Here is a 23,768-nt window from a genome sequence, read left to right as displayed (position 1 = left end):
GATAAAACCATATCCTTAACATGTTAAATTATCTGTTTTATTACCTAGGGGCTGGAAATTTGTCTCTGTTTTTGCCACTAGGGCATCACATTTGCTGAATATTATGCTGTGTCTGTGAAAGAGGGACGAAAGACACCAAAGGGACAGTCAAACTCGTAAATCTAAAACAAACTGACAACGCCATGGCTAAAAATGTAAAAGACAAACAGAAAAACAATAGTACACATGACACAACATAGAAAACTAAAGAATAAACAACACGAACCCCACCAAAAACTATGGGTGATCTCAGGTGCTCCGGAAGGGTAAGCAGATCCTGCTCCACATGCGGCACCCGTCGTGTTGCTTATGTGATTACAAATCCGGTAAATAGTCTAATTCGGTAGGTCAAATTCATGAAAGGGAAGGGGATTGTAGTTACGACGTAAGGAACATATCCGATATCATTTGTGAAACGGTTATTCCATAACGGTCAACCAACTCGTGATGGCGTCCGTAAAATTTACGAAGGGATGATTTCAACTTCACCATTTGGAACTCTTGGTTTAATAGCTTCCTTGTGAGCAGTAACCCTCTATCAAGAAAATCATGATAGGAAATGCAAGCACGGGAATATCGTATCAATTGGGAGATATATACCCCGTATGCAGGTGCCGCTGGAATGCTGCTGCTTAGAAATGGAAAGTTCACAATTGGAAAGCTGAAATCATCTCTTTTGTCTTAAAGTTTTGTCTTCAACCGACCCTCATTGTCAATTTCTAGATGTAAGTCAAGATATGAAGCCGACTTAACTGTAACTGTAGTATCCTTTATCTCCAATTCGATGGGATAGATGCGATCCACATAGTCACCAAATTTTGAATTGTTTAGTGAAAGAACATCATCTATATAGCGGAAAGTAGAGTTAAAGGATATTGCTAACTTCTTATCTTTCAGCCTAAGAAGTTCCTGCATGAAGTCAGCCTCATAATAATAAAGAAACAAGTCAGCAAGTAGAGGGGCACAGTTTGTTCCCATTGGGATGCCGACAGTCTGTTGAAAAACACGTCCTCCGAACGTAACAAATATGTTGTCAATCAAGAAATCAAGCATCTTGATAATATCGGTTTCAGAGAATTTTTTGTTTGAATCAGAATGGTTCTTTACAAAGTATGATTTATCCCTCCCTAAGACAAGATACTTGTATCTACGTTGGCCATTCTTTTTTATGAAGCAAAGTAATACCAACTCTTTTAATTTGTCTTTTAGTTTGGAATGTGGAATACTTGTGTAAAGAGTAGAAAAGTCAAATGTTTTAATACTGTTACAAGATGAAAGAGAGTTAGATTGTATGTACTCTCAAAGATCTTTGGAATTTTTAAGTATCCACATCTGATTCACGCCACCTCTAGAATAGGCAGTTTCACAATAACTTTGAAGCCCGTCTTTGATTGCTGATAAAATGGATGTTAATACTTTAGAAAGGGGTTTCGTGGAGCACTTGGAAGACCCAGCAATATACCGTTGTGTGTAAGGACACTTATGTAGTTTAGGTATCCAATACAGTGATGGAAGATCCAGTTCTTCATCTTTGGTTGAAATACCAAAGGAACAAAGAACAGACCTATGATTATCCAGGATTTCCTCTTTCGTAAGTGTCGTGAGGGTATATGTTGGGTTTCCAAGTGAATTGTCTATACCTAATTCGTTTATCAAGCAATTAATGTAATGACTTTTACAGATAAAAACGATGTTATTTGGGGCTTTGTCTGCAGGGACAACAACATATTCATCATGGAGGTCAGATAGGTGTTTAGCAACATTTGGATCTTTGAAGATTGACGTAGCATGGGCATTGATAGACCCATTCAGTTTCTTAATTCTGATTTGTATTAACGACCTCACTGCCTTAATCCATTCGGATAGAGTGTCTACGTCTTCCTTCTCGCGCTTAGCCCATTGCTTGGCATAATCCTCGACTGAATCCATCAAAATTTTAAAGTTGTGTTTCCAATTGATGGATTTAGGCTCACGATATTTCGGACCTTTCGATAACACGTTTCGTAGAGAAGTGTTATTAACAATGTTAAGGTCACCGGTAATAACGTGGCCAGCAGGATTATATGTGAATTGGGAACTAGCACAAGTGCAATCAGGAGGTTTAGACTTGAAGTCGTCAATATCGAGATCCTGCAAAACGCGTTTGTAATTGAAAATTTTAGTTGCAATAGGTTTGGTATAGGTATAAGAAATTATTGGTACAGACTGGTCTTTGAAATAAGGAGGTATTTTCGATTGAACTAATTTATGATAAAGGATATTGCCTAGGTTGACGCCATCGAGACCTTTGTTGGCAAAGGAAATATTTAGAAAAGATCTTTTCTCTTTTTCTGTGACTGTGGAATAGTTAATACATATGTATATTATAACACACTAGTAATAATTTCATTAAGGTATGTTTGTATCTCTAGCTTGGCTTATGTTTGTATTTATACTAGTAGAATTCCCAAATTATGTTTTTATGGAATAAAACATACATATACAGTGCGTAAACAAAACACACTATCTATGCATATTATATATCTCCCTATATGAGGCGTTGTTTGTGAAACAGCTGTTTTTACAAAGTGCAACTATAATGTATCTCATTTTACTGATCATAATAAAGTGGGATTTTCTTGTTGCATGCGTTTATGTGCACCACGACGAGGCAAGTGTTTCGGTATGTAAAAATACAAGTTTATAATTTGGTAATTAATCAATTAATTATGTTAATTCTATATAAGGGGTGTTATGTTTTCTTTTTTGATCAACTTTGATAGGCCGCTAGTCAAAATACCACATGTTTAGATAGTCGGTAACACCGTGTGCTAATGACCTAATACAAGATATATGGGGCCTTACCCCATATGGATTTTTTTACCCCCCTATATCTCGTATTAGGTCACTAACACACCATGTAACTGCTATTATTGCTATAAACCAAATTAAAGGAATACCATTATATATAGGTGAAACAATATTTCATTAAATACTAACCATTTGGTCTAAAAATAAGTCTCCAACATTAACATACGCTATACCAACTTTAAATCTTAAGATAAGTAAAATAATCATCTCTAATGTTGATTCAGTTTTAAAGTAGCTATTGTGTTGTATCACGTGTCTTATGTTATAAGTTATCGAATTTATAATCGAAAATATATTGAAATATATTTACATGTATGATATTGTAACACTGCTCTGATATTTGTTGTTACCTAAAAGCATAGATGAGTCATTACTTTATGAGTACTGGTCGTCAACATCCGGGAAAGTAGTATTAGTCTTTGGCATTTATAGTTGTTTGTGTTTCAAATGCTAATGTAGTAAACTTAAAGAGGGATGAAAGATACCAGATGGAGAGTCAAACTCATAAATAGAAATTAAACTGACAACGCCATGCCTGGAAAAAAAGACAAACAGACAAATACTAGTACAGAATATATAACATATAACACTAAGGACTAAGCAACACGAACCCCACATAGGTTGCAATGCCTGCTTTATTATGCTCATCCTTTTACCAATGTTTTCATAATTGTTTCCACGTTTTTATGGCCCGTCACTCCGCAACAAACTATTATACAGACTTTTTTTCTAAACGCCATCATATATTAGGCTGAGTTTTGCTATGTGGATTAACCATGATGAGACACAGATCAAGTTTTGGTTTCGTTTCTTGCTAATTTTTGCCGAAATTACGGATTTTGATAAAATGTTGAAAAAATCCCAGTTATACGGACTTTTTCTCAAAACGCCTTCAGACATTAGGCTGGTTTTGTGGTATGTGAGTGAACCATAATTAGTTTTAGATCAAGTTTGAATTTCCTTCCGCTCCGTTCATTTTTGTTGAAATTACTGACTTTGGACTTTGATAAATTGTTGAAAATCACAGTTACACGGATTCGGATGAAAGGACAAGAATTTGAAAAGAATGAAAGGCATGAAAGAGAAAGGATGAATACTTTGGGAAATACATTTTGTCATTTGTTTTGTCTGGAAGCAATTTCGGCATCTTGCATTTGTAGTTTTACTTTCCAACTTTGTGTATTTTCATTCACCCAAATTAACACTTCTTGTCTAAACTCAAGAAATTGTATTGTTTTGTGTTCATAACTGAATCGTTTTACTTCTCGTTTCAAGTTTGGTTCTTTGATACATTCAATAAAGCGATCTTTAAGAACTTTATCTTTGTCACCGAAAAATGTTTATTCGATCAAAAATCAGATTCAAAGAATAGTCTTGCAAAGTTTCATCATCTTTTTGATTTCTTTGAAAAAATAGATGTTGTAATTGACCTACTGAATCATCACCATCATAAAAACTATGAATCAAAAGCAAAATTTTATCAGCAGAATCTCTTTCTAATAACTGTCTAAGTCTTATCTCATCTTTAGCTGGAGATATAAGATTTTGCATTAGAATGTCAATTTTGGCTTTTTCGTCTGGTATTGGAACGAGATGTTCTCGGGCATCTTCAAACCTATCACTTATTATCGGATCTTTGTCTTTTTCGGGTCTACCGGATAATTTTGTAAACGGTCTATTTTTTGCAACATATGAGTTTTTGTTGATTTATGTAATTGTTCAATGATTTTGTAATTATGTTCTAATTGTTGCTTTAATTGTAAGTTTTCACCTTTTTCTTTGTGCCTCTTTCTGTAACTTTTCTTCTTTAGTTTCCATCTTGCTTGTAATATCTAGTACTTTCATAATAGAAAATATTGTCTAACCAACGTTGCCAATTTATATATATATAAAAATATATAAGTGCCTATAAATAGCAGCACATGACATACAAATCTATGGGAGTGTGGATTAATCAGTACAGAGATTAATTCAATTACACAAATAAAATTATAGATTGCCTAACAATGTAATTTAAACACACTATTTAATATGTAAATATAAGAATGTTTAAAATATTTACAAAATGATGAAAATAAACGCAATATTTCGCTAGACCAACTAGCTTTATCAAGCGTGCATCTATCCAGGTGAAATCGGATGTAGATGATAAGAAACTTTTGCAGCTCAATGTATATGTTGAACTTAGCTGCCTTGAAAATAAGAAAATTTTGCAGCTCAATGTCTATGTTGAATTTGGATTGAGCTGCCTTTAAAATAAAAAAATAAATAAATTTATTTTTGCAGCTCCATGTATATGTTGCTCTTGGATTTAGCTGCCTTAAAAATACATAATTGGAAGTTAAAATTAGCAACGTCCATTGGCCGATATTACGGGATAAAAAGGACGATGCTTTGTTTTTAAATTATTCTTTGTCTTTCCTGTATCTTTTCTCGTCTTTTTCGTTAAGACCATCAGGTTCTAAAGTGTGGAGTTGGTGGATCCAAAAGTTTTCTCTTCTCCTTCTCGCCGTGGTGTCCCACTCGGTGTTGACTTCTATAATTTGGAAAGTGACATTTTCCAAAGGATGTTTCGTAGAACGAAGATGTCTTGTGAGAGGACAGTTTTTGTTGGTTTTGTACGATGAACGATGGTTATTAAGCCGAATATTAAATTTGTCCATTGTTTCTCCCACATACTGAATGCCACAAGTGTCACATGTTAATATATAAATTGAGTTCTCCGTTTTGCAGTTGGAATTTGAGTAGATGGTATAATTTTGTTTAGTAACGGAGCTGATGAAAGAACTACTTGTATTGGCAGCTTTACAACACAAACAATTCCTTCGACCACATTGTTTGTAGCAACCGGGCGATGGAGTAGGCTGCTTTACTAATACAGAAGTCACTAATTTGTCACGGATGTTTTTAGGTCTTCTGAAGGCCATGACTGGTGGTGATGAAAATACTTTTTTTAGATTTAAATCATTTTCTATAATTTTCCAATGCTTCTGAACAATGGATGACACATTTTTAAAATCAGGATGGTAGGTGAGTACAAGGGGTGTTCTGTTAACTGCTTTATTCTTATCTTTGTACTCAAGAAGTTCTTGGCGACTAGTTTTGTTTGCTCTTTCGAAAGCGCTATCAATGATGTTGTTATTGTATCCTCGAACAACTAGATGTTTACGAAGTTGTCCAAGTCTAGCATCTTTCGTATTTTCATTAGAGCATATTCTCTTGATTCGTAATGCCTGGCTGAATGGGATACCACGGGAGCAGTGTTTAGGATGGCAACTTTTTGGAGAAAGGAATTGATGTTTGTCCGTTTGTTTGGTATGAAGGTCCGTTATAATGGTTCCGTTCTTGATGTAACTCGTAGTATCGAGGAAGTTAATTTTCTCCATAGAGAATTCAGATGTAAATTTTATTGAGTGGTGGAAAGAGTTACAGTGTTCTAGAAATTCATTAAGATGTTCTTGTGAATCTGTCCATTTGAAATCAATATCGTCAATGAATCGGAACCATGATAAGGGCTGATATGGAGCACTAGCCAAGAGGCGTTTTTCAAGTTGGCCCATAAATATGTTGGCATATGACGGTGCCATTTTTGTGCCCATACTAGTACCGCCTATCTGGAGATAGTGTTTTTCATTGAAAGAGAAGTTGTTATTCTCCAGTACTAGTTTGAGAAGTGTAACAAGGCACTCGGTAGGAGGATTTTTTTCACTACGAGTGTTCCATGCCTCTTCACACGCTGCTATTCCTTCGTCTTGTGGAATGTTGGTATATAAAGAAGACACGTCCATGGATGCAAGTATAGTATTGCTTGGTAAAGGATTGAGGTTTTCCATTTTCTTTAGATAATCAGTTGTGTCTTGAATGAATGATGGTAGTTCTATCACATGAGGTCTTAGATGATGGTCTACAAATTCTGATATCTTTTCAGTTGGATGACTATTCGCTGATACAATTGGTCGACCTGGATTGCCCGTTTTATGTATTTTAGGCAACATATAGAATCGTCCGGCCTTTGCTTCGTTCTCAAGAGGTCGGAGATAATCAAAGGTGTCATTGTCTATATGCTTGTTGTCGAACATCTCTTGTAGGATGGTGTTGATCCTTCGAATAGTATTAAGCGTTGGATCTGTGGTTAATTGTTTATAAAAATTAGAGTTTGAAAGTTGGCGATTCCCCTCTGCTATATAATCTGTTTTATTCATGACAACCACAGCACCCCCTTTGTCGGCAGGTTTTATTACAATATCCTCTTGATCTTTTAATGCTTTCAAAGCTATACTTTCTGACTTGGATAAATTATAATTTCTTGTATTTGTTATACAGGACTTTATATCAGACCTCACGTAGTTAATGAATGACTCCAAGTTATCATTTTTACTCTTTGGTGGTTTCCATGAACTTTTTTTCCTAAATTTTGGGATGGACGTGACTTCTTCATTGGTGTCAGTATCTGAATCTGTTAATCCGGCTTCTTCAAGGTTTTTCTTGCCCCTATTGTAGAAAAAATCTTTCAAGCGTAAACGTCTAGCGAATTGGTCTAGGTCTTCGTCTAGCTGAAAGTTATTTACAGTTGATGGGATGGGACAGAAATTTAAACCTTTACTTAAAAGAGATTCCTCAGCACGTGTAAGTTCTTTAGATGACAAATTTACAACAATGCTTTCAGGTTTTTGTTTCCGTCTTTTAAATTTTCTTTTTCTAGGGGTCTTATGGTTTGTTGTATTAATATCATTCATAGGCTGATTTAAATTGACAGTTTGAATTTTATCTCTTTGAAATTTATTTTTTTGTTTTTCTTTATGTTTCGATAGTTCAATTTTTTCAATATCTGCGAGGCGACGTTTAATTATTGCTAAATCGTCACGAGAAATGTTACTATTGTTGATGATATATGATATTTCATTTACAATTTGTTTGTAATTTGTGTTTGTAAAAGAAAGTAACAGTTGAAGAAGCTGGATTGAGCAGTTAAACAGAATTTCATTCCAACGGCTCATGAATCTTTTGGATTTGTGTCCCGGTGCCTGGGGACTCACTTTGATGTTTAAACCTTTTGGTACAGTTTTACTTTGAATATAATTTTGTAAGTTTGATAAATGATGTTCAGTTTGTAGTTTCTTTTTAGTTAAAGATCTTAGTTTCTTGAAATGCTGTGTACTATCCATGTTGTAAAGATAGCGATAGATTTGAATGGATTACACAAACATGTGTGTAATGCGTGCTACTGGAGATAATAATATAAGTGCCTATAAATAGCAGCACATGACATACAAATCTATGGGAGTGTGGATTAATCAGTACAGAGATTAATTCAATTACACAAATAAAATTATAGATTGCCTAACAATGTAATTTAAACACACTATTTAATATGTAAATATAAGAATGTTTAAAATATTTACAAAATGATGAAAATAAACGCAATATTTCGCTAGACCAACTAGCTTTATCAAGCGTGCATCTATCCAGGTGAAATCGGATGTAGATGATAAGAAACTTTTGCAGCTCAATGTATATGTTGAACTTAGCTGCCTTGAAAATAAGAAAATTTTGCAGCTCAATGTCTATGTTGAATTTGGATTGAGCTGCCTTTAAAATAAAAAAATAAATAAATTTATTTTTGCAGCTCCATGTATATGTTGCTCTTGGATTTAGCTGCCTTAAAAATACATAATTGGAAGTTAAAATTAGCAACGTCCATTGGCCGATATTACGGGATAAAAAGGACGATGCTTTGTTTTTAAATTATTCTTTGTCTTTCCTGTATCTTTTCTCGTCTTTTTCGTTAAGACCATCAGGTTCTAAAGTGTGGAGTTGGTTGATCCAAAAGTTTTCTCTTCTCCTTCTCGCCGTGGTGTCCCACTCGGTGTTGACTTCTATAATTTGGAAAGTGACATTTTCAAAAGGATGTTTCGTAGAACGAAGATGTCTTGTGAGAGGACAGTTTTTGTTGGTTTTGTACGATGAACGATGGTTATTAAGCCGAATATTAAATTTGTCCATTGTTTCTCCCACATACTGAATGCCACAAGTGTCACATGTTAATATATAAATTGAGTTCTCCGTTTTGCAGTTGGAATTTGAGTAGATGGTATAATTTTGTTTAGTAACGGAGCTGATGAAAGAACTACTTGTATTGGCAGCTTTACAACACAAACAATTCCTTCGACCACATTGTTTGTAGCAACCGGGCGATGGAGTAGGCTGCTTTACTAATACAGAAGTCACTAATTTGTCACGGATGTTTTTAGGTCTTCTGAAGGCCATGACTGGTGGTGATGAAAATACTTTTTTTAGATTTAAATCATTTTCTATAATTTTCCAATGCTTCTGAACAATGGATGACACATTTTTAAAATCAGGATGGTAGGTGAGTACAAGGGGTGTTCTGTTAACTGCTTTATTCTTATCTTTGTACTCAAGAAGTTCTTGGCGACTAGTTTTGTTTGCTCTTTCGAAAGCGCTATCAATGATGTTGTTATTGTATCCTCGAACAACTAGATGTTTACGAAGTTGTCCAAGTCTAGCATCTTTCGTATTTTCATTAGAGCATATTCTCTTGATTCGTAATGCCTGGCTGAATGGGATACCACGGGAGCAGTGTTTAGGATGGCAACTTTTTGGAGAAAGGAATTGATGTTTGTCCGTTTGTTTGGTATGAAGGTCCGTTATAATGGTTCCGTTCTTGATGTAACTCGTAGTATCGAGGAAGTTAATTTTCTCCATAGAGAATTCAGATGTAAATTTTATTGAGTGGTGGAAAGAGTTACAGTGTTCTAGAAATTCATTAAGATGTTCTTGTGAATCTGTCCATTTGAAATCAATATCGTCAATGAATCGGAACCATGATAAGGGCTGATATGGAGCACTAGCCAAGAGGCGTTTTTCAAGTTGGCCCATAAATATGTTGGCATATGACGGTGCCATTTTTGTGCCCATACTAGTACCGTCTATCTGGAGATAGTGTTTTTCATTGAAAGAGAAGTTGTTATTCTCCAGTACTAGTTTGAGAAGTGTAACAAGGCACTCGGTAGGAGGATTTTTTTCACTACGAGTGTTCCATGCCTCTTCACACGCTGCTATTCCTTCGTCTTGTGGAATGTTGGTATATAAAGAAGACACGTCCATGGATGCAAGTATAGTATTGCTTGGTAAAGGATTGAGGTTTTCCATTTTCTTTAGATAATCAGTTGTGTCTTGAATGAATGATGGTAGTTCTATCACATGAGGTCTTAGATGATGGTCTACAAATTCTGATATCTTTTCAGTTGGATGACTATTCGCTGATACAATTGGTCGACCTGGATTGCCCGTTTTATGTATTTTAGGCAACATATAGAATCGTCCGGCCTTTGCTTCTCTCTCAAGAGGTCGGAGATAATCAAAGGTGTCATTGTCTATATGCTTGTTGTCGAACATCTCTTGTAGGATGGTGTTGATCCTTCGAATAGTATTAATCCTTTACCAAGCAATACTATACTTGCATCCATGGACGTGTCTTCTTTATATACCAACATTCCACAAGACGAAGGAATAGCAGCGTGTGAAGAGGCATGGAACACTCGTAGTGAAAAAAATCCTCCTACCGAGTGCCTTGTTACACTTCTCAAACTAGTACTGGAGAATAACAACTTCTCTTTCAATGAAAAACACTATCTCCAGATAGACGGTACTAGTATGGGCACAAAAATGGCACCGTCATATGCCAACATATTTATGGGCCAACTTGAAAAACGCCTCTTGGCTAGTGCTCCATATCAGCCCTTATCATGGTTCCGATTCATTGACGATATTGATTTCAAATGGACAGATTCACAAGAACATCTTAATGAATTTCTAGAACACTGTAACTCTTTCCACCACTCAATAAAATTTACATCTGAATTCTCTATGGAGAAAATTAACTTCCTCGATACTACGAGTTACATCAAGAACGGAACCATTATAACGGACCTTCATACCAAACAAACGGACAAACATCAATTCCTTTCTCCAAAAAGTTGCCATCCTAAACACTGCTCCCGTGGTATCCCATTCAGCCAGGCATTACGAATCAAGAGAATATGCTCTAATGAAAATACGAAAGATGCTAGACTTGGACAACTTCGTAAACATCTAGTTGTTCGAGGATACAATAACAACATCATTGATAGCGCTTTCGAAAGAGCAAACAAAACTAGTCGCCAAGAACTTCTTGAGTACAAAGATAAGAATAAAGCAGTTAACAGAACACCCCTTGTACTCACCTACCATCCTGATTTTAAAAATGTGTCATCCATTGTTCAGAAGCATTGGAAAATTATAGAAAACGATTTAAATCTAAAAAAAGTATTTTCATCACCACCAGTCATGGCCTTCAGAAGACCTAAAAACATCCGTGACAAATTAGTGACTTCTGTATTAGTAAAGCAGCCTACTCCATCGCCCGGTTGCTACAAACAATGTGGTCGAAGGAATTGTTTGTGTTGTAAAGCTGCCAATACAAGTAGTTCTTTCATCAGCTCCGTTACTAAACAAAATTATACCATCTACTCAAATTCCAACTGCAAAACGGAGAACTCAATTTATATATTAACATGTGACACTTGTGGCATTCAGTATGTGGGAGAAACAATGGACAAATTTAATATTCGGCTTAATAACCATCGTTCATCGTACAAAACCAACAAAAACTGTCCTCTCACAAGACATCTTCGTTCTACGAAACATCCTTTGGAAAATGTCACTTTCCAAATTATAGAAGTCAACACCGAGTGGGACACCACGGCGAGAAGGAGAAGAGAAAACTTTTGGATCCACCAACTCCACACTTTAGAACCTGATGGTCTTAACGAAAAAGACGAGAAAAGATACAGGAAAGACAAAGAATAATTTAAAAACAAAGCATCGTCCTTTTTATCCCGTAATATCGGCCAATGGACGTTGCTAATTTTAACTTCCAATTATGTATTTTTAAGGCAGCTAAATCCAAGAGCAACATATACATGGAGCTGCAAAAATAAATTTATTTATTTTTTTATTTTAAAGGCAGCTCAATCCAAATTCAACATAGACATTGAGCTGCAAAATTTTCTTATTTTCAAGGCAGCTAAGTTCAACATATACATTGAGCTGCAAAAGTTTCTTATCATCTACATCCGATTTCACCTGGATAGATGCACGCTTGATAAAGCTAGTTGGTCTAGCGAAATATTGCGTTTATTTTCATCATTTTGTAAATATTTTAAACATTCTTATATTTACATATTAAATAGTGTGTTTAAATTACATTGTTAGGCAATCTATAAAAATATATACATATATAAATAGTTATCCTGTCGACGACGCCATTTTTGTAACCTCCGAAAACGATAAAACTGGCTTACGAAAGCACAAATGTTAGGTTCATGAATTTATTATACTGTATTCATATATTCGAATTCACATTATACATATATCGAAAGTAACAGTAATTGTTGGCAACGCTGAAAAGTTCAATATTTGTAGAAAACAGAAAAACACAAAACATCATAAGTCTAATGAAATGCAGATATAAATTAAATTAAATTAAATTTGAAATAAAGATTGCTTTTTCAAATATCAATTAAAAACAATAGAAGCATTAATTTATACAAAGCTATATAGAAGCTATAAGAACACGATTGTCTCCCTTTCTGAATATTACAATTCATTACATTTCTCACATCAAAATATGAACACAAGAGAAAGTCTTCAAAGTAAACAACATTTGTTTACGAATAATCAATAATGTTTCAATTAGAAATATCAAAAATTAACTAAACATAATCATAATATCAACCAAGGGCACATAATAACAATTCAATATACATACCCTAAATAAGGAAATGGCAGACAATTTTACTGCAATAGTATCATCCTCTAGTATGAAAATCACATAGATCTACCTGTGAACAATATTTACTTTATCAGAACCTTTTATATTTAAAATGTAAAACACATCGTTCATAGTATAAATATTTCTAAACAATGCCTATCAATTAGTTCAATAAAACTATACTATAAATTCAAATGATTATACGAAATTTCAAAATCATATTTGCATTTGCAAATTTCAGATAAAAATATAGAATGATATTAACATGTACATATTTTTGTTCTTTTTGTATTTTATAAAACTCTTTTGTATCAAACAGTCATATTCACAATCATTATAAATATTTACAAAATACACCAACCTTAAATCTTCAAATATACTTCTTCACAAAACTGGGACACAACTACACCTGTCAATCAGTTAGTTATCAATAGTAAAAACATACAATGTAGTGAACAGTGTTTACCTGTTCACTAATTACTAGAATGAAGTAAATAATATTTTGAAATACCTTTAAATAATATTTGGACAAACTAATCAAACTGTATCATTAATTTAATTTGATAAAATATATAAATGCTTATATAAAAATTATCTTTTCTCTTTTTTCCAATTTTATTTAATTTCAGAATTTCACTTCATTTGCTTAAATCTATACAAAGAGAGATAACTCTAGAATTTTTAATGTAATTTTTGGCATGTTACAGTAAAATAAAGACTGAAATGGGGAATGTGTCACAGAGAGAACAACTCGTCCAAAGAGTAAAAAAACCCAAACTGAAGGTCACCGAAGGGTTGGTCTTAAACATTGCAAAAAATCCCTCACCTGTAGAAGGACTTCAGCTGGTCAAAAAACTTAAAAGTGTACTAGTTTAATGACAAACAAAGGGACCGGACAAAAGGAAACTGAAAATTACTAGGCAAGATAAGAGCTGCTATATCTTCAAGCAATCAACATATGAAAACAAATGTTATACTGGCGAGTCCAAAATACATTTCTTTGATATATGTATACATGATACTGGTTATGACTGTTAATCCACATTGGCTATTCCAGCTATTTTAAAAGGGGGGGTTCCTAACCCAGAGTGAAGGGGGAGGGGTTCCAGCTATATACTCCCATGCATATGCATATTTTTTGATCAGCTGAAAAAGGGGGGATCCAACCCCTGGACCCCCCCCCTGGATCCGTAAATGATCCAATATAACTATATACATGTTCACTGTAAATTTTTTAGCTCACATGTCGAAGATTACAGGAACATACTGCGTAAATATATGTGACGTCACGTATCTATGTAGAATATCGTAACTATCGTAATGCTTGTATTTGAATAAACTATTGATATATACGGTAGTGTTTCCTTTAGAATCAACGTAACCGTAAAGCAACGCGAATTATAGAACTGAAAACCTAACATTGGTGCCGTGTTTAGGATGTCGAGGATTGCGGAAGCATTACGCGTAATCATGTGTACCGCTGCCACTTACTATTTATGTAAAATGTCGTAACTATATTTCTGCTTAATTTGAAAAGAATATTGAACTGTACATCATTATTTCCCTTAAAATCAACCTCCCCTTATAAGAAAATAAAATTAACAACCAAAAGTGATCATAAACAGTTTTCAAATAAAGAAGAACTATATAGTAACGTAAGCATCTAATAAGAATTGCAACTTAATAGTCAACAGAAGCACCCTGGTGTTTTGACCAAATTAATCGAGCTGTATTATGAGCATCTATGTTGTCATATACAAACACACGTTACACCGTTTGACGCATCCGTGTTTGTTAAATGTTGTCTGAGTGTTCCGGATGGAAGACATTCTAGAAAACGCTTCATCGGCGGCGTCATCATCTTCTGTGTTATAGTCGTCATCATTCGGGAAAGTCGTATTAGTCTTTGGCGTTGATTGTTGTTCATAGTTCGCATGCTAATATAGTTTTCGATGCCTGTTATATTTTGCCTATTCCTTCTATTTCATAAGACACTATATTTTTATATACAGTATCATTAAGGAAACATAATTTAGCATTGTTTTGAAAAAAAATAACACAACGGACAGCAATTTGTAGTGTTATTACGATTGTACAGGTAGGAATTATAGCTTTGACAATTGGCGCAAAAAAAGAAATTTGAAGCATAATATGTCTGACTTAACATTTTAAATATAAATACTGTTGCTTTGTCATCAACATGCTTGTATTCATAGATAAGCTATTCGTTTACTGTAATATGTGATTTTTCTTTGTTTTTTTGTTAACAGACATGAGATGCATAAACAACACGCCAGTTATATATTTTGGTTGGTGTTTTTCTCCAATCTGATGATTTAAGACTTTTTGAATTTATTAGTATAGTATGTGCATATGCTGTGCTGTTAAACAACTGTCTCAAGTTAAGGGAGGGTTGAGAGCACATAAATACGTTTAACCCCGCCAGGTGTTTTATGGTTTGTTTTCATTGTTGAAGGCATTACGATTTCTTATAAATGTTCACATCAACTTCATTTAAACGTAGGTTGATAGGGGTCTCGATGTCAATCAAACCAAATCTCCTTTTATACTGTACTGAAAATTAACACTATCAATGTCACCATTGGGTTCTCAACACAGCGAGAAAAACTCCCGCAGCTGTAGTCAGGCGTTAGCTGATCCCTAAACAATAATCAAACTATGTATACCCATTAAGCTTAAATGCATCCATGCACCATGCAATATTGACTAATGAAAAATTCGTTAAAAACTCTGATATCGGGTACCAGTTTGACTAAACGCTAAGTGCCAGTCTATGCTGTTTAACTAGTTTTAGTCCAATAGGTTGCTTCCTGTTTTATTTCATATCATGTTAAAATTGTTTTTTTTTATCCAGTATGGTAACACTGCACTTGTTGTTGCTGTAAGTTACGGAAACACAGAAACCGCTAAGTTGTTAATTGATGGTGGCATTGATCTCAATATAAAGAATCGGGTCAGTAACTTACAATCATATTCAATTATCCGCAATACCAAAACCTTCATTTATTGTATCATATATGATGTCAAACTAGATGCAATAAGCTTTCAAGTGTGTGTGTGATTACTCTTTAGTAAAGTAAGGTTACAAAATTAGTGGAATGTGACAAATTATAATCTTCTATAACAAACATTGTAGGATGCAGAACATCGGAAAAGTTTGTTGACCTAAACAAAATATCCTAAGGTTGTGGTCACAAAATATCGAGAAAACACAAGGGCAAATTGTAACAGTTCTAGTGGTGCAGCTTACAATCATCGACAATTTAAATGTGATGAGATAATATCATACGACAAAAACATAAAACATAAACAATATTCAACTGACATGTACTGAAAATTGAAATCGAATAAAAAAATATATGAGAGCACACTGATATAAGTACTCGAAACTACTGAAATTTCACTGTTAGAGTGAGCAACAAAACTACATATTGACGTTGGTAATGTTTAGATAGTCAACGTTGACCGAACATCTTTTCGTAACCAATGTGAATAAAATGACGGCGACAATAGCACCGCCATTAACATAATTAATTTTCACTGCACGTTAATCGTTAACTAAAATAATACACAAGCACATACAGATTCGTTTAAATGATAATAAACTTTTGCAGTTTATTTTTTTAATAACTTTTTATTGACACGGAGTTGTTTTATTCTCTTACTTGACATAATCTGCTATCGTTATATTTCAATGATATGTTAAAACTATTGTATGTCATTATGTACAGGTTGGTGAAACTGCACTTCACTATGCTGCACAACAAATAAACACGGAAATCACCATGCTGCTTATTGATGCTGGTATTGATCTTAATGTACGGGACGAGGTTAGTAAATGATCAACAAAACCGACACAAAACTATGTACTACGTGTTTATATATGCAACGACAAATAACAATGTTTGTTAACATAGTATAACGTTTGATTTCTTCAAATTAAATTGACCTCACCCTTTTTATATTAATTTAGAGTTCTGTATGTTATTACTACTTATTAACTGCACCATATATACTTTGACAAAATTAATCGAGCTATATTCTGAGCATCTATTTTGTCATATACAAACACACGTTACACCGTTTGACTCACTCTCTTTGTTAAATGTTATGTCTGAGTGTGGCGGATGGAGACCATTCTAGAAAACGGTTATCGACGGCGTCATCATCTTCTGTGTTATAGTCGTCATCATTCGGGAAAGTCGTATTAGCCTTTGGCATTGATAGTTGTTCATTGTTCACATGCTAATACAGTTGTCGATGTCTGTTACATTGTGCCTATTACTTCTATTTTATAAGACACTATACGTTTTTATATCAGTAAGGAAACATACTTTAGCATTGTTTTGAAAAAAAGAAAACAACGGACAACAATATGTAGTGTTATTACGATTGTACAGGTAGGAATTATAGCTTCGGTAATTTGCGGCAAAAAAAATATTTGAAGCATTATATGTCGGACTTAACATTATAAACATAAGTGAAAAGTGACACATTAGAATCTTCCATAACAAACATTGTATAATGCAGAATATTGGAAAAGTTTGTTGATTTAAACAAAAAATCCTAAGGTTGTGGTCTCAATATATCGAGAAAACACAAGGGCAAATTCCAACAATTCTAGTGGTGAAGCTTGCAATCAACGACAATTTAAATGTGATGAGATAATACCATACGACAAAAACATAAAACATTAACAATATTCAACTGACATGTACTGAAAATTTAAACCAAATAAAAAGTATATGAGAGCACACTGATAAAAGTACTCGAAACTACAGAAATTGCACTGTTTTTGTAATTGAACACAACATATGATATGGTTTACATAGAATAACAGAAAACACGATTGCATAGAGTGAGCAACAAAACTACATATTGACGTTGGTTATGTTTTGATAGTCTACGTTGACCGAACATCTTATCGTAACCAATATGAACGAGATGACGGCGACAATAACACCGACCTTAACATAATTAATTTTCAAGTTAGTTGATCGTTAACTAAAATAATACACAAACACATTGTTTTGAAAAAAAATAACACAACGGACAGCAATATGTAGTGTTATTACGATTGTACTGGAAGGAATTATAGCTTCGACAATTGGCGCTAGAAAGGAAATTTGACGGATAATATATCGGACTCAACATTTTAAATATAAATACTGTTGCTTTGACATCAATATGTTTGTATTCACATAGATAAGCTGTTCATGTATCTGTAATATGTGAGTTTTTTGTTAACAGAGACAAGAAATGCATAAACAACACGTCAGTTATATAGTTTTGTTTGGTGTTTTTCTCCAATCTGATGATTTAAGCCTTTTTGAATTTATTAGTATAGTATGTTCATGTATTGTGCTGTTAAACAACTCTTCCATGTTAAGAAGGGTTGAGATCATATAAATACGTTTAACCCTGCCACGTGCTTTTTGGTTTGCTTTCATTGTTGAAGGCCTTACGATTTCTTATACATGTTTACATCCACTTCACTTAAAAGTAGGTGGACAGAGGTCTCGATGTCAATTAAACCAAATCTCCATTAATACTGTACTGTGAAATAACAATATCAATTTCATCATTGGGTCATCAACACAGTGAGAAAAACTCCCGCAGCTGGAGTCGGGCTTTAGCTGATCCCTAAACAATAATCACCCTATGTATATTTATTAAGCTGAAATGCATCCATTCACCATGCAATATTAACTAATGACAAATTCGTATAAAACTCTGATATCGGGTACCAGTTTTATTTTACGCTAAGTGCCAGTCTATGCTGTTTTACTTCCTTCAGTCCAATAGGTTGCTTCCTGTTTTATTTCATATTATGTTAAAATTGGATTTTTTTTTAATCCAGTATGATAACACTGCACTCCACATTGCTGTAGAATATGAGTACACAGAAATTGTCAGATTACTGATTGATGGTGGCATTGATCTCAATTTAAGGAATCGGGTCAGTGGATTATAAGTTAAACTTACAATCATATTGAATTATCTACAATAACAAAACAATCATTTACAGCATCATAGGTTATGTCAAACTAGACGCAATTAGCTTACTAGTGTGTGTGTAGATACTCTTTAGTAAAGTAAGGTTGCAAAATGAGTGAAAAGTGACAAATTAGAATCTTCCATAACAAACATTGTAGAATGCAGAACATTGGAAAAGTTTGTTGACTTCAACAAAATTTCCTAAGGTTGTGGTCACAATATATCGAGAAAACACAAGGGTAAATTGTAACAGTTCTAGTGGTCAAGCTTACAATCAACGACAATTTAAATGTGATGAGATAATATCATACAACAAAAAACATAAAACAAAAACAATATTCAACTGACATGTACTAAAAAATTAACCCAAATAAAAATTATATGAGAGCACACTGATATAAGTACTCGAAAGTACTGAAATTGCACTGTTTTTGTAATTTAACACAACATATGATATGTTTTACATAGAATAACAGAAAACACGATTGCATAGAGTGAGCAACAAAACTACATATTGACGTTGATTATGTTTCGATAGTCAACGTAGACTGAACATCTTTTCGTTACCAATTTGAACGAGATGACGGCGACAATAACACCGACCTTAACATAATTAATTTTCAATGCACGTTAATCGTTAACTAAAATAATACACAAACACATACACATTCGTTTAAATGATAATAAGCTTTTGCAGTTTATTTTTTAATAACATTTTATTGACACGGTGTTGTTTTATTCTCTTATTTGACATAATCTGCTATCGTTTTCATTCAATGATATGTTAAAACTATTGTATGTCATTATGTATAGTATGGTCAAACTGCACTTCACTTTGCTGCACGACTAATAAACACGGAAATCACCATGCTGCTTATTGATGCTGGTATTGATCTAAATGCACAGACCAAGGTTAGTAAATGATCAACAAAGCAGACACAACACTATGTACTACATGTTTATATATGCAACGACAAATAACAATGTTTGTTAACATAGTATAATGTTGGATTTCTTCAAATTGAATTGACCTCACCCTTTTTATATTAATTTATAGTTCTGTATTTTGTTACTATTTGTTAACTGCACCATATATTCTTTGACAAAATTTAATCGAGCTATATTGTGAGCATCTATGTTGTCATCTACAAACACACGTTACACCGTTTGACGCATCCCTGTTTGTTAAATGTTATGTCGAGTGTTGCGGATGGAGGATATTCAAGAAAACACTTCATCGACGGCGTCATCATCTTCTGTGTTATAGTCGTCTTCATTCGGGAAAGTCGTATTAGCCTTTAGCTTTGATAGTTGTTCATATTTCACATGCTAATATAGTTTTCGATGCCTGTTATATTATGCATATGCCGTCTATTTTATAAGACAACATTTTTAATATATCATTACGGAAACATATATAATAAGGTCATTTAACAGAATGATGGTGACGATAATTTTTCCAGCGTTCTTCATGAAATTTATCACGTTCATTATGAAAAACACCAAGATAATATTTGAGGGGATCGTCACCTATATCTATAATATGAGGAAGGCGTTATCCTTAAATGCCAGCTTTATACCAAGACAATGTTCTATATATTGATTGATTGTTGGTTGCTTAACGTCCAGTGGCAAATATTTCATGCATGTCCTAGGCTACATTTACATATAGTTTTTGTCTAAAATGAAATAATTAGTTCAGATGGAAAATGTATAGGGAATGATCATTGAACTTCAAAAGGCAGGAGGGGGTATGGTATTTTTCTTTTTAATTAAAAAAATTCCAAATCCCTAATTGATGAAAAAAATACCAGTTCAAGCATAGGACGACAAAATATTTTAAATCCAGATATTCACCAAAAACGATTATACCTTTCAGATATGCAAAATAAATTAAAAAAAAATTATATATCTAAAAACATTTAAAACTACCCAAACCGCAAAAGGACATAGTAATAATCTTAAAATAATTGAAGTTATATGATGCTTGGCATGACCTCAGGGCATGCCATTAGCAATGCAGTTACTTCATCTAGTCAAATATTATTTTGTTGATGCAATTAAACAGGGCAAGTACAACATATTTGTATGACTACGAAACATGAATAAGCTGCACATACATATAGTTCACACAGACATGATGCAGTCATGATGTCGTGTATGTACTAGTTTGATCCAATTATTAATTTATCTAAAGTTACTGAACTAGAAGATTCCATCTATTCAATATTTACTATGTGTAATCCGTCTCGAATTCTGGTGTTTTCATGGACATAATTGCCAACAACTACAGCTAGAGAATCGGTACACACACGTAGGACTAACATTGCCTTATTTCAGCATTTTTTCTGTCGAACTTGAATAATTCGTCTAAACCGAATGGTTCGAAATTTTTGTATTTCTCTTATATTCTCTGATACTTTGACCAATATAGAAGGTGCCAGCACAACTGATTGTACTAATGCTATGACATATTAACAAGAAATATTTTTATATACTAAGAATTATCCTAGCACTAACAAAATATAACAATGCGATTCATACTTACATATAGGCAACACAATGATAACAAAGATGGGTTGAAGCAAATAACAATGAAAATATTAAGTATGTCTTGACATCATTCCACGCATTTAAGCCTGACAAATGGCTATCCGCATTGAATAATGTTTCAGTAAGAGGTCAAATCTGTCACTACGAATCGACATTCTCTATGTACAATCCAGAAATGTGTCAATTGTTTTCATTGACATGTATCAATTATTAATTGTGATCAAACTTTTTTTGTTAGTGCTGATGCCAAATTGGACCAGTGGAACATGGTGAACATTTTGCTTAAGATATATATTTATTAATGTCATTATTGAGAAGCTTAGTATGTGATTGGTTAGAAAGTTGTAATTGAACATAGTTTTTCGTGAACAGGCAGATTCTTTTCACAGGCTCTCATGAATCATGAACAAAATACATCCATGAAGTTATAGCATGTTTACTTCTCATTCTGATACAAAGATCCTTAAATAATTTAACTGAGGAACGAGATAGTGGTAAACTATGTTACATTCAAAGAAAGAATTAATTAGGATAAATTGGGATATGTGATTAAAATATCAAAACACAATCCTTAAAACGTAGTATCAACTGCAAATAGCAATTCGAAGAATGAAATGAAAATCGACAGAGCCATGTTTTAGTTAAATTATTTTTTTTACATTTTTGGCGGCCATTTTGAAATGTTTTCCTTTTTTTTTTGGTTAAGTGTTTAATTCCGCCATGCCTTACTTTAAACATTGAATCACATTTGTTATGCTTAAACAATATTAGATTTGAATATTATTTGCTGTAATTTAAAACTGGTAACTGATATTTTGACTGATTGGCAGCCACTTTGAAAATAGCCGCCATATTGGATTTTTCCGGGTGGTTCCATAGCTTAAATTCACTATCATATATAGATCTACCATTGTGCAAAATTTCATGCTTTTATCATCAAACCCACCATTCTTTTGAAAAAATGCACGAATCAGCTTGACTATATGTAAAATGTCGTAACTATGTTTCTGCTTGTTTTGAAAAGAATATTGAACTGTACATAATTATTGCCCTTAAAATCAACCTCCCCTTATAACAAAATAAAATTAACAACCAAAAGTGATCATAAACAGTTTTCAAATAAAGAAGAACTATATAGTAACGTAGCATCTAATAAGAATTGCAACTCAATAATCAACAGATGCACCCTGGTGTTTTTCAAGACTTTAGAGTTACATGTAGTTCATTGACTTATAATAACGTCTTCAGGTTGTGTGAAATAACTGATATATGAACTGATAAATGTTACCATTAATGGGGCAGTTAATCTGTGTTTATAAATTTAACCTGGCTGTCTGGAGGTTTTGATGTTCTCCCTCACTTAGATTTATCAGATTCATCTGCTGTGTTATCTTTTCGTTAACTATTGTAGTTCATTAGGAATAGTTTTAAAATTATGTTTAACAATTTAGTATCAGGCTTTTCAGTGAGAATTGAAAAGTGTCACAACTTCCTACTAACTTCATCATTGTCAGATTGGGACCTATGTGTTTAGTTTTCGCCTTATCAAAATTTCAGCCGGGCTGTAGCCGTTGTCAAGCGATGTTGTTCTAAAAGAAATAGTTATATTTGTCGTCCGACTTTTTAGCATTTTTTCAATAAGGTAGAGGAAGATGTGATATGAGTGCCAATGAGACAACTCTCCATCCAAATAACAATTTTTCTTTTAAAGTAAACCACTATAGGTCAATGTACGGCCTTCAACAAGGAGCAATCCATGATGAGTTTATACAAAGCTAGTCATCATTTCAGTTTAATCATGTATATCTAAATATCTATTGTATAGTCATTTTATAAAATTTACTGTTTGCAAATCTGTGTATTATTCTTGATAATAATTATGTTTCTGTCCCAGGGTTGGATGGAGAGTAGTCTCATTGCACTCATACCACATCGTCTTATATGTATGACAATATCATTATAATCATGAAAGCATATGCATCAAACAAATAAAGAGTGCCTTTCAATATGTAAACCAAGCTAATGGTTTTGAAAAAAACTAAACAATGGATGACACTATGTAGTTTAATTACAATTATAGGGATAACACCACTGTCCCAGGTTAAAGGGAGGGTTGAACGCATATTTAAACATATTTAACCATGCCACATTTTTTATTCTTTGTTCTCTTGTTTGTAACCGTACGGTTGCTTATAAATGTTTCCATTTACTTCATATGAAAGTAGGTTGATAATTGTTTCGTTTGCAATTACACCAAATCTCCTTTTAAAACTGTTCTGCAAACTAACAACATCAATGTCAGTTTTTAACACAGCGAAAAGATACCGCACTTGAGTAAGGTTTCAGTTTTCCTCTAAACAATATTTTGTTAATGTATCTTCATTAAGTCTAAACGCATCCATGCACCATACAATATGTCGATGCTGTTTTCGTTCTTAATATATAGGGAAAGGTCAATGGGTTATAAGTAAAA

The sequence above is a fragment of the Mytilus trossulus genome, chromosome 13 (genome assembly GCF_036588685.1).
Source record: "Mytilus trossulus isolate FHL-02 chromosome 13, PNRI_Mtr1.1.1.hap1, whole genome shotgun sequence".
NCBI lineage: Eukaryota > Metazoa > Mollusca > Bivalvia > Mytilida > Mytilidae > Mytilus > Mytilus trossulus.
Note: the sequence above shows the minus strand (reverse complement) of the source record.